Source organism: Haemaphysalis longicornis, unplaced genomic scaffold (assembly GCF_048455015.1).
Source record: "Haemaphysalis longicornis isolate Haplotype H1 unplaced genomic scaffold, Haemaphysalis longicornis Haplotype H1 scaffold_10, whole genome shotgun sequence".
Lineage (NCBI taxonomy): Eukaryota > Metazoa > Arthropoda > Arachnida > Ixodida > Ixodidae > Haemaphysalis > Haemaphysalis longicornis.
This window is the reverse complement of record NW_027526204.1, coordinates 11597928-11610525: the sequence shown is the minus strand read 5'-3', so window position 1 is coordinate 11610525 and position 12598 is coordinate 11597928.

Genomic DNA, 12598 nt, shown 5'->3' with positions numbered 1-12598 from the left:
CTCTCAACGACCCCCACAGTGACTATCCGTGCGACGTCACTTAAATTCACTCGCGTCGCTCTACAAATAGTGAAACCAGAGACAAGTGACATGGACTTAACCACACCCTTCATAATTTCAGAGATATTCTTTGCTGAGGATAAATCAATGCATGATTCATGAACGGCGGTTAGTTGAGTTGTGTTGGTGAATCACATGAGTGGAAACTGTTTTATAAAATTAAAGTAACCTGAAAACCGGTGTTAGACGATCTCACTTCTGCGTCTGTGGCGCCGCCGATGGAGGCGACGAGATCAGCGGCAGAGACGGAGAAGATGCCATGCATTGGTGTCATCATCATCAGCCTATCTACGGCCACGGCAGGCCTCTCCCATAGATTTCCAATTATCCCAGTCCTGTGCTAACCGCGGCCTTTCCCCGCAAACTTGCTGATGTCATCTGTGCAACTACAGTTCCGCCGCCCCATGCACGCTTCCCTTCTCCAGGGATCCACTCTGTAACCCTTAATGACCAACGGTTATCTTGTCTTCGCCTTGCATGCCCTGCCCACACCCATTTCTTTTTCTTAATTTCTACTAATATGTCCTTAACACGCGTTCTCTCCCTGACCAACTCCGCTATCTATTGTCCCTTAATGTTACACCTATCATCTTCCGTTGCATTGCTAGCCAAATCGTCCTCAATTTAAGTTGAACCCTTTCAGTGAGCCTCTATGCTGCTGCTCCGTATTTGAGTACCGGTGAGATGCAGCTGTCAGGGTGCAGCGGTAAGATGCAGCAGCTGCTATGTCGGCTGTGTCGCCATAGGTGTACTTGCGCCCTTTCCCATTCAGTATGAGCTCCTTTGGCTTGTTCTATCGCGGTAAGAATTATTTATTAGGTGGTGCCATACTTGTTTCCACGTTAAGTTTGTGTTGCATCGGTGGGAATTGTTGTTTCATGCCCATAAGCAGAAAGGACAATAGCCGGTGGTGTCGTGCACCGATGAGTTGTAGGTAAACGTCGTGAAAGGAAGAAACTCATCCCAGACGCTGTGGTCGGAAAACACATACTGGCTGATGATTTCTGCGAGTGTCCGGTTAAACTGTACGCAAAATCTGTTTGTTTGTGGGTGGTAGGCTGCTGTGCAGGCGTAGTTGGCGACGTAGCTCCTCCATGAAGTGACGCCCCATATCTGAGAGAACTTGTTATGGAGCTCCGTGTCGAAGAACTACTGCCTCCAGGAAGGCTGTCGCCAAGCAAGCCACCGTGGCCTCCTCCGTAGCGACCGTTTCCACCCATTTGGTGCAGTAATCTGTCATGACAACGACATGTCAATTTCCGTTGCCGGATGCTGTCAGCGGACCGGGGGAATCCATCCCTATTCTCTGGAAAGGCCACTAAGCTGGCGGCAGAGGCTGCAGTAGGCCAGCTGGCATTGTGGGTGGGTCTTCGAGGCCTGGAAGTCTGAACAGGATGAAATGTACATTTGCCATATCCGAAAACATTTTCAGCCAGAAGTTGGAGGATTTTGTCCAAGGTTCTTCCCTACCACAGTGTCCCTACATTATGCCGTCGTTACAGGATACCAAAATCTCCCGTTGAAGATTCCTAGGAACTGTCGCAGCTATCTTGCGTTCCTGGCAATCCTTGGCTCTCCTGAAGAGTACTCCATCCAGCAGACTAAAAGCTCTAGCCGCATCTTAAAGTTTTCTTGTGCTTGGTTCTGAGGCCTTTGCAAGTGACCGATCATCGACCTTTGAAAATGGTTCTCTTCCTGGAGCCTCCTTATTCTGCTTCTTTGGTAATCGGCAATGAACAATGGCCCTTCTTCAAATGCAGGAGCAGCGTCATGTGGAAGACTGGAAAGAGCGTCAGCATTTGAGTTCTTACAACCCGGCCTATGTTTGAGAGTGATGTTGAATTCTTGAAGATGTAGGCTCTCTCAAGTGCGGCATCCACTCGGGTTTTTGGTTTTCATTAGCCATCTCAAGCTTGCTTGGTTAGTGACAATGGTGAAGGCTATCCCAAATAGCTGTGGTCGGAATTGCCTGGCCAGAAACATCACTCCGAGACATTCCTGCTCTGTCATGCTGCAATTCTTTTCGGCTTCGCTGAGATGACGGCTCACATTGATGACGACGTGCTCTTTATCGGCCTGCTTTTGGACAAGACCCGTGCCGATTCCGGGCCACAAAGATCAGTGTGGACTTCAACTGGCAAACCAGGGTTGAATGGCTGCAGTACAGGTGAAGAAGTTAGATGATATTGGAGCTCCTCGAATGTTGACAGAATTTTCATTCCACAGCCACCTCTTATTCCCCTTTGCGAGTTCGGTCAGTGGCTTAGAAATTTGAGCAAAATTCTTGACGAAACGTCTGTAGTAGTTGCAGAGACTAGGAAGCTACGGACCAGCTTAACAATCTTGAGTTCAGAAATGTGGTCCACTGTGCGTATGTTGCTGGGATCAGACATGACAAGTGTTTCTGGTAATTCAATCTCAGAGCTACCTCCTCACGCCCTGTACTGCTACTTCAAACTTCTTTGGCTGGAGGCGTAGTTCCGCTCAACTCAATGCGTTGAGGACGCTTCGTACATCTTGTTGGTGATCGTCCGCACCCTGCGGGGAGATTATATCGTCCAGGTATGCGAGGCATACTTTCCACAGTTGTCTTGCCTGCACTCTGTTGGTCGTGCGCTGGAATGTTGCTTTACAAAGACCAAAGGGAATCACATCGAACTTGTACAGATACTGTGGCAAAATCCGTCTTCCCCTTGGTCGCAAATATCCATACAGCATGTCAAGCATGAAAAAGTGCGGCACCTGTAGCATCACCAAGACGTTTTCAATACGGGAAAGCTGACATATGTCCTTCTTGGTGACAGCATTCAGTTTCCTGTAGTTCACACAGAATTGGCATGTTCCATCTCGACATTGGACAAGCACAAGAGAAGACCGTGGGCTTGTAGACTCTCGGATAACACCCTTCTCCAGCATTTGTTACGTGGTTCTGGTTTATTTGTCGTTCTGCTGCAGAGTTGTGGAATGGGTTTTGTTGCACCGTTCTTGAGCCCTTGGTGCCAATCTCGTGCTCGATCATATCACTGTGAGCGATATCTACGTCGGAATCAGAAAACAGGTGGTCGTACTCTTCAAGCAATGACCTAAATTTCAGCCCCATGGGGTTGCCGAGGCTGACACCATGCAGTACTTGCCTACTCCGCTTGTACACCTGCATGGAGCCCTAACACAAATCCGAATGTCCAGGAACGACGCTGCCTGAGCAACGGCTGCACCTTTAGTGAGGGTCTCAAGGGCTGTAGTTGGATTTGCAACCCGAATAAAAGTGATGTTACGAACATCCACCAGTGATCGGGTGACATTTGGGTGTGTCCTGTCTTGCCTGGGTTTGAGCGGCTCGATAAGGCAGGGGCAGTCCATACCAACTGTGACCGTGAGTGCGACGCAGGATTTACACAGAGTCATCTGTAAGCAGTCGCTAGGTGTTTTGCTTTTGCACTTGCATCACTCAGGGCAAATTTTCTACTGTGTCCCCAGAACATAACCGTCTCTTGCATCACAGGAGAGCTGACCCAGCTTAATGTAAGCAGACGTGTTAAGTACTAGAAACAGCCCCTCTATCTCCACTCTGTCGACCTTTAATGTGATCTTCACTTTACAAGCTTTACATTGATATCGCCGCGAACCATGTACGAGTTTGCTTATTTATTGTTTCTTTTTACTTCCCGGACACACCCGGCTCTGTTATCTGTGTCCCAAGCGAAGCGCGTCTTCCATTCTTTATTTTTATGCCGCACGGGCTATCTCATTCAGATAAGCAGACTGTTCCGTCTTAACGTCACTAGCCCAGAATAATGTTCTCTGATCTACAATGTTTCAATATTCTCTAATCTACAACGTGTTTGGTCTCCAAGGAAATAATGTACTTGTAATAAATCAATTTACAGTAGCCCTCACACTGTCCACTTCGTGTGTCTTAATTTTTTTTACAATGTAACCTAAACCGCACTCTACAAAACTGAGGTGAAATTCATTTTTATGTATAGAAGGCGCAACAATCGGCCTAGAAAAGTAGCAGACGCCCCTTACTGGAGGCTGCCGTTTAAGCTGAAAGGCTGTCGCCATAGATAAATATTTTTTTAGCTGTTGCGCTTAGCAGCTGCATCGCCGCTTTGGGGGGATACGTGTTACTCCTTTATCCGCGTGCGCTTTTAACAGTGCGGCTGCTGTTGCTGGCCGCAATGTGTGCGGTGTGCGGCGTCATAAAAAAAACTGCGTCATAATTGCTCCGGCTGTTTACCGAACACACCAGCAAGCGTCTTACGAGGAGCGCCCGGAGTCGTCCTGGCTTGCGCGTGGAGCTTGCAAAAAAAATACCAAGAGAACAGGTCATGTATGCCTGCGCCTCAAGTGGGGAGCACAAGGCAGCTCGTGCTACAGACGCCCAGTTCGCGAACTCGGTTGCCCCCTGCTGACAAAACGACACGGACCCGCCAGCCATGCATGAAGATGACAACGGTATATAGATGGATTTGACAATGACTACTACTACCGCAGTGAAAAGCGACTATGTAACATGTAAATAAACAATTCCAAACGTAATGCAATGCGTCGTGGCGCTTACATCAAAAGAGAGCGCCTACAGAGAATGAAATCATCCAGCTTTGTTGTCGTTCAATCCTTGCGCAACTTAGTGCAAACTTGGCCATTTTTTTATCTGAAGCAATTTATTCCTCGCTGATGGCGTAGGAGCCTGAGTAAAATCACTGCAGGAAAGCCAAGTTTACACAGCGGGGTTTAAGAAAACGATGATGATGTTAAGCGAAGGCACATCAAGTGCCCCAAGAAAAGCCCTTCCCATGTGGATAATTGAACCTGGGTTTCCCGCGATATGAAGTCGACGTCTATCCTATTGCGCCATCCTGACTGTCGGGCGCTTCGACGCACCAACTGGCGCGGGCCCTAGGACGAGCAGCGCAGAAATAAAACGCACGTGTCGCGCGGCGCCTTGAAACGCCGCGCATTCCGAGGAAGGCCGCGCCTGCTCGCACCCGATGTCTTAACCGCCAACCACATGGACGAAGAGGACTGGCTTTTCCTTCTTCCTCGGCCCTCAGCGGCAAGAGGAATGGAAAATAGAGACAGAGAGACACGGTCCGGGCGCAGGAGAGCTCGGCCCGTCGTCTTCGGGCTCCGCATGAGTCCTGTTTCTTAGCCACCCGCCGGGCTGTAAATAAATGTACAGTTTTGTATCGGAGGCTGAGGTTTTCGGTTGAAGATACCCGGGGTCAGATCCTTAGCGCTGCTGCGGCTTGGAGGAGAAGCCCCGGGGGAAAGAACATCCACGAAGATAACTGGCGCAGTCGACAGGATCTTCAACAGCGACGACTCAGCCAGCCGGCGGGCGAGACGGGCCCTCGACGGACGGAGCAGGCGGAGAAATTGCGGTCTGCTGAAAGAGATCGGCAGGAGCAGCGAGCTCACCACCCAGGTGGAGAAGCGGTTCGATCGGTGCTCAACGGACTTCTCAACGGCGACTGGGGGAATCTCTGCGGCCTGCTGAGCGGCGGAGAAGCAGCTTGACCAGCGGTCAGTGGAGGCATCAGCCGCCCATTGAGCGTGGAGCGGCGGGAGCAGCGAGCTCACCAGCCAGGTGGAGAAGCGGCTCGACCGGCGCTCAGCGGACTTCTCAACGCAGACCGAGGCAATCTCTGTGGCATGCTGAGCGGCGGAGAAGCAGCTTGACCAGCGGTGAGTGGAGGCATAAGCAGCCCACTGAAGGAGGAGCGGCAGGAGCAGAGAGCTGTCGGCAGGCGAGAAGTCAGCGGGCGATTGTTTGATTGCTTGGTGGACACCTCGGCGGAAGGAGCGGCGCATAAATGTATACCCCATCTGCACCGGTGCGGCATCTCTACAGGCACCAAGCTATGCAGGTCAGTGCCTCGTTTGATGCTGGGTCTGTGGTTCACCATGACATCTAGCGGCTATCTAGGTGTATCCGCGAAATAGTTATCAGGATTAGGTCGGCCATGTCGTTCGCTGAGCAGAAGGCGCTATTACAGGTGAAATTGAGAATCGCTGAGGCAGAGTTAGCGGCAGAACGTTCCAAGAGCGAACGCTTTAAGAGAGCTAACAATGTTTCTGCCTCACCGATTGCTCAACGAGTAATGTTCAGCACTGAGGGAGACAGTGGACTGGGGTGCGCCGGTACGCCGAAAGATGTGAGGGGTAGAACCCATTCATCGTGTGTGCGTGAGCGTCCTGTTTCGCGGGATTTGGCACGATCAGAGTCACGTGGGAAAGGCGAAGATAGGATAGTGGCACACGTTCCTTCGTGGGCGTTCAGATTTCCTGGAACCGGAGAGCAGGATAGTGAAGCATCCCGCGTAGAGAATTTCACCTAAATGAAGATGGAGGTGAAGGAAGGTGTTACGCGCGAGGCTGCGTTGGTAAATGACAGGCCGTCAAAGGTAAATGAGAGTGTGCGCATGCCCGTGAAAAAGCTGATAGCAAAAGAAACAGCCTCAGCTGCGTCGCATGTTCGCATTCTCGTGGCCGATAAGCCCCTCTCTGCTCCATGCGCCACACAACGGTGTGTGGTAGAGAACGGCGCTTTGTGCGCGCACGGTGGTTCAGTAGCTTCCGAAGACGAAGGTTCGCACAGACAGGAGCTGAAGAACAATGCAGTTCTTAAAGCCGTTCTCAAGGGGCTGAGGCTGGCTTCAGTTGAGCGTGAGCCCATCGTCGCATCGTGCGGAGGCGCAGAACATTCCGGGAGCGTGGCCGAGTGGCCAGTAGCTTTGTGGGATGCAGCAGCACGGGAATCGCGCGAGGAATCAGATGCAGTTGGTGTCGCCCAAAGTGCATTCTGTGCTTCTGGAGATACCAAAATGTCGGGTCGTGAAAATGCGATTGCCATGGGAAGCTCCAGCCAATCGAGGGACGAAAGTGCAAATCAGGGTACGGCCGCTCATGTAATGCATCCCCAGGCAGTTGCAGGCAGAACTGCAGTGACTGAAGAGTTGCCTCTCCAGCATTGCATGTCAGCGTTGATGTGGCCGCTAAGCAGTTCTCTTCTGCTTACGCTGGCCAACGGTGCGTAGTGGAGCACGGCGCTCCGAGCGCAGAAGCGGCCGAACCCGGAGTTCGCACAGAAAGAGGCGAAAGCGTCAGTCAGCTTCACCTCAGTGCAGCGTGGCTGCGACGCATGCTGACGAGCCAGCAGTGGTCCCTTTCCGAGCGAGGAAGCGAGGAGGAGAGGGGCCCCTGATAGTGTTGTGTGACGGGGTGCGCCGCATGGCAAGGGTGTTTTCGGACGACGACGGCCGGTGCGTACCGCCTTCTAAAGGCCGCTCGCTCTGAGTGAACTAGAGGGTTGTGGCTAATTTTGTCATGGTGACCTGCAGCCAGGGTCAAGAGGCACTGGCCATGCTGATTGTTGTGTCGCCAAGTGAAGGAACGGTGGAGCACGCACGAAAAGTGTGTGTGGTGTGTGTGTTTCGCGTGTGAAACATTCCAGAAGTTATGTTTCACAGTGGCGGTGGAGGTGTCGGGCGCTTTGACGCACCAACTGCCGCGGGCCCTGGGACGAGCAGCGCAGAAATTAAACGCACGTGTCGCGCGGCGCCTTGAAACACCGCACATTCCGAGGAAGGCCGCGCCTTCTCGCAGCGGATGTCTTAACCGCCACCACATGGACGAACAGGACTGGCTTTTCCTTCTTCCTGGGCCCTCAGAGGCAAGAGGAATTGAAAATGAAGACAGAGAGACGCGGTCCGGGCGCAGGAGAGCTCGGCCCGTCGTCTTCGGGCTCCGCACGAGTCCTGTTTCTTAGCCGCCCGCCGGGCTGTAAATAAATGTAGTTTTGTATCGGAGGCTGAGTTTGTCGGTTGAGGATACCTGGGGTCAGATCCTTAACGCTGCTGCGGCTTGGAGGAAAAGCCCCGGGGAAAAGGACATCACGAACACAACTCTGACACTGTTGAATCAGTTTCGGTTTTAAACTGTGAATTTGACTCAAGTTGCTGGGGGAAAGCTTCGCGCTTTAATTCTTGTAATACAGTTTTTTTGTCAGTTGGATCAAGTTGGTAGGAGTTAATGATTGTTTTAGGGAATGCTTCATAGCCAATGGGAAGCTTATCTCCTAAAACAGCCAATTTTTTTCTCGCTTCACGTAACGTAGTGAGGTTGGTGTCAATAGTGCCGCATTGAAGGTCTCCCAAAGTGGAACGATTCATGCGTATCACAATAAAGGCGAAGTTAAAATTCCCGTGCTGTAAAAAAACAGTCAGTGGGAATGTGAATTTGCGGTGGTTGTGAGCGTGAGTGGGTGATGGGAGTGGAGAGTGCGTGTGAGTGGAGGCAGCGAGTGGTGATTGCGAGTGAGTGCGAGAGCGAGGGAGTGTAAGCGGCGAATGCGAGTGGTGAGTTTGAGCGCAAGTGAGTGCGAATGGTGACGACGAGTGGCGATCGTGAGCGCGAGTGAGTGTGAGTGGTGGGGATGCGTGGTGAGCGTGAGCGTGAGTGAGTGCGAGTTGTGACGACGAGTGCTGAGCGTGAGCGCGAGTGAGTGCGAGGGGTGAGTACGAGTGGCGAGCGTGAGCGGGAGTGAGTGCTAGTGGTGAGGGCGGTGTGCCGAGCGTGCATGCGAGTGTGTGCGAATGGTGACGACGAGTGGTGAGCGTGAACGGGAGTGAGTGCGAGTAGTGAGGCCCGAGTGGCGAGCGTGAGTGCGAGTGAGTGCGAGTGGTGGGGCGTAGGGGTGCTAGTTGTGAATAAGTGCTAGCGCGAATGAGTGCTAGTTGTGAGAGCGGAGTGGTGAACCTGAACGTGAGTGAGTGCGAGTGGTGGGTACGAGTGGCCAGCGTAGGCGCGAGTGAGTGTGAGTAGTAAGGGCGGAGTGGCAAGCGCGAGTGCGAGTGAGTGCGCGTGGTGAGGGCAGAGTGGCGAGTGAGAATGCGAGTGAGTGCGTTAGGATAAATATATTTTTTGAAGGAGTGTGAGTGAGTGGCATCCAGTTTTTCCGAGCTATGGTTGTAGCAGAGAAGTGAGGCCATCGGTAGGTCGGGCCGGTCGGTCGACTTAGCTCCCCACTTGATCTATGCAGGAATTACGCCGAGTGGGGACCTTTTCTAAACTTCGGCAGTACTGCTCCCAACGACGCAGTTGTCTTTTGGTATGCGATGCTTGCTGCTCTTTTGTTTTTTTGGATGCGCCCGTGAATGCCAGGCTATCGGCTAATGTCGTCGCTTCCTGATGTTGGTCGTTTAGTTTTGTACATTCCTGGGTCACATGCTGTATCGTCTCGCTCTGCGCTCCGCACAGCCGACACGTTGGGTCCGCGCCGAATAGCTCGTGTCGCCTTTGGTGCGTGAGCAGAGATCGCGTGCGTGCCTGGAACAGCAGGGCACTGTCTCTGTCGCCGCGGTAATATGGCATCGGCGCTGGTTCTTCCCTATGTTTGAGGTACTCGGCGAGGCTTTGCTTTCTGGAGACCGCTATGCGCCAGGTTAATTTGCTCGCGCTTGCTAGCTTTTTATTGACGGTTTGTTGCCACTTTTGCTCAGATTTAGCTTCATGTTTTGTCGAATTTTGGCTGTATTTCATTTCGAGGCTGGTGAGTCTTTTTAACCAGCCAATTTTCAGATTTTTGTATCGAAGGTGCATGTGTATGCGTTTGCAGTAGTTTGTTGTCGCCATGAATTTGATCCTGCCAGCGTAGTGTAGCTTTGCCCTCGCCTCTCTGACTTCGTAGGGGGACCAGCCCATTTCGCCTGTGATGGCGGAGTTTGGGGTCGCACAGTTGCCTCCAAGCAGCCACCGGCCCAGCTCGTTTTGGTGTTGCTCCATGCATTTCAGCGTTAGTCTGGAGTAGGCCAGCAAATCATCTGCGTATGTAACGGCTCGTACTCCGAGTGCCTTCCACAGTGTGCGCCCTACAGTGTAGGGGTTGTATGAATGTCTTGCGAGGTGCCATGTTAGCCCTTTCAATATGTTTCATTTTTTCACAGTGTCCTTCTCGTGCTGTTCGAGGTAGTTCGTTTGACTGCCGATGGTGATGCCCAGGTACTTGTATGAATGTTTCCGGTCTAGCTTGTCATTTTGGATCGTGAATGGACCTTTGATCTCCTCGTTATTTGCATTGATGCCCATCCACTGCGTTTTTGCTGTGTTAAATTTCAACTGGTCTTTTGTTTGCTATCTTTGAGCAGATGTCGAGCAGGTCTTGCCGGTCTGTTGCGGATTCTGCTAGAAGAACAATGTCACCGGCAAAGGCGAGGCATACTATTTTGGTATATTCTTCCTCTCCGTCTTTCGTGATGGTCGACAGGCGTAGGCCTGCTCCCTCTTTGTCAAGGGTGTTTAAGAGTTCGTTAATATAGATGTTGAAAAGCGTTCGGGATAATGGGCAGCCTTGCTCTAGTCCGATGTTGATATTGACTTCTTGTGACTTGTATTTGTCCAATTCGTATATGGCAGTGCAGTCTTTGTACATCTCCTTTATTAGTTCAATCAGCCCATCTTCTAGGTTTAGTTTTTTAAGTTTGTCCCACATCTTTGCATGGGGCACAGTGTCGTATGCCTTTTCCATGTCAAGAAATGCCAGGAATAGTTCTGATTTGTCTTTATGTTTCATTTTTATGGCTTGGGTTAACGTGAAGATGTGGTCACTTGTTCTTCTGAGAGGGCCAAAACCAATTTGGGCATCTGCTAATTTGTTGTTGTCCTCGCAATATTTTTGAATTCTGCGATTTATTACGGTGCATAACAGCTATTATTAGGTACGACTCAAGTTCGTCAATGGGTTTTCCTTTGCCCTTGTGTAGAAGTTTTATCCGTGCCTTCTTGCATTTTTGTGGCACCTGCAGGGTTTCCAGAGTTTTGTTTAAGTAGTGAAGGAGTGCTTCGCGTGCTTTTGATTGCATTGCTTTTATGAATTCGTTGGGAATTTCATCCGGGCCGGCCGCTTTCTGATTTTTTAGGTAGCTGATATGGCGCTTCAGCTCTTCAGGTGAGATTTCTTGGAGCAGGGACTCTTCTGTTCTGTTTTGCATTGTGTGAGACCTATCCGCTTTTGGGCGCTGCTCAGTCTGCACCTCTTTTTGAAGGTTGTTGAAGTACTCTGTCATATTTGCTTCTATTTTGTCTTCGTGTTGAAGAACAATACAGGTTGCTGTTTTTAGGCTTGTCGCTTTCTGTGTTGTTTCTTTGGGGCCTAATGAACGGATGTACGACCAGAATCTTTTGCTGAGGTGTTTGCGCTCTTGTGTGATGTTTATCTATTGTTTTCTGTGGGTCTCATCGATTTTTTCTCCAACCAATCGTTTTACCTTTTATTTTTGTTCTATGTAGTCCTTCCAGGCTACTTCCTTAGCTGCTGCGTCATATTGCTGTATATGACGGTGTTTTTTTGGACAGTATTTTCCTTTCTGCTATTTGCTTTTTGACCTCAGTATCGATCCAAGAAGTGGCTCTGTGGAACAAGTGCTTCTTCTTTCGTCCAATGGTTTCCTCTGCAGTCTTGATGCATTCTTCAATAAATTCCTCGTATGTGCAATATTCGTCCAGTTCTGTTTCTAGTTGGGATGCAAAGGCTGTCAGTGCATCCGTATCTTGTATTTCCAGTGTGTAGTTTTTGTCCCTGTGCGGTTTCATTTCTTCTCTGTTTGTCGAGGTCGATCTGCTTCTAGGCAGATCATTATCCGGTTGTAGTCACTACCGCAACTGTCTAGCTTTTCCTCGTCTATATGTAGTGACGTAGTATTTATATTGTGTTGGACTGCAAGGTTGTTATAGAGGGCGTAGTTAATGGCTGTTTTGGGGTATTTCTTGACCACGTGTACGTTCCTTGGCTCGCTTCATCCACATTGGCAATATGTAGGTTGCAGCGTTCAATTAATTTACGAAAGCGTGAGGCATTCTTGCCTCTACCTTCTAGTTCTGCTATATGGCAGTTAGTCCCCGAGCAGGAGCACTGGCTGGCCGTGGCGCTCATCTTCGATATCTTTCACGATACAGTCATAGATGTCGTCGTTCCACTGTGGGTCTTCTTGGCTTGTGACCATGTAAATAACACATACATGTAGGCAGCAATCTGTCAGATATATTTTTACCCATGTGTGTTCCTTACATTTGTTGGGGGTGTGCTCAGTAGATTTGGGGTACGGCATATAAAGCCGACTCCTCCTCCTCTCTTTTCTCTCTTGGTCCTGTTTTGCCCTTGCCAGTTGAATTTTTCTGCCAAATATGGTTCCTCTTGTTCCCTCAGATGAGTTTCTGTCAATGCATATAGGTCAATGTGCTGTTTCATCATTTGGTTTTGGATTTCTTCCCATTTTAGCTTATTGTTTCCTTGAATGTTAGGAACGCATATAGTTAAGTTTTGTTTACCTTTTTCGTGTTTGTGCCTGGTGTGTTTGTGTCTTTTTCTTGTGTTTTTCATTTGGCTGCAAGTTGGTGTTGATTTGAGGTTGCATATGTCGGCATTGTCCTTGACATCAGCAGGCACAAGAAGATGAGGCATGATTGGGCTTACCGCCATTGACTGCCCTTCGTCAACTGTCCAAACGCAGTCGTCATTACGTGGATGAACTCCTGC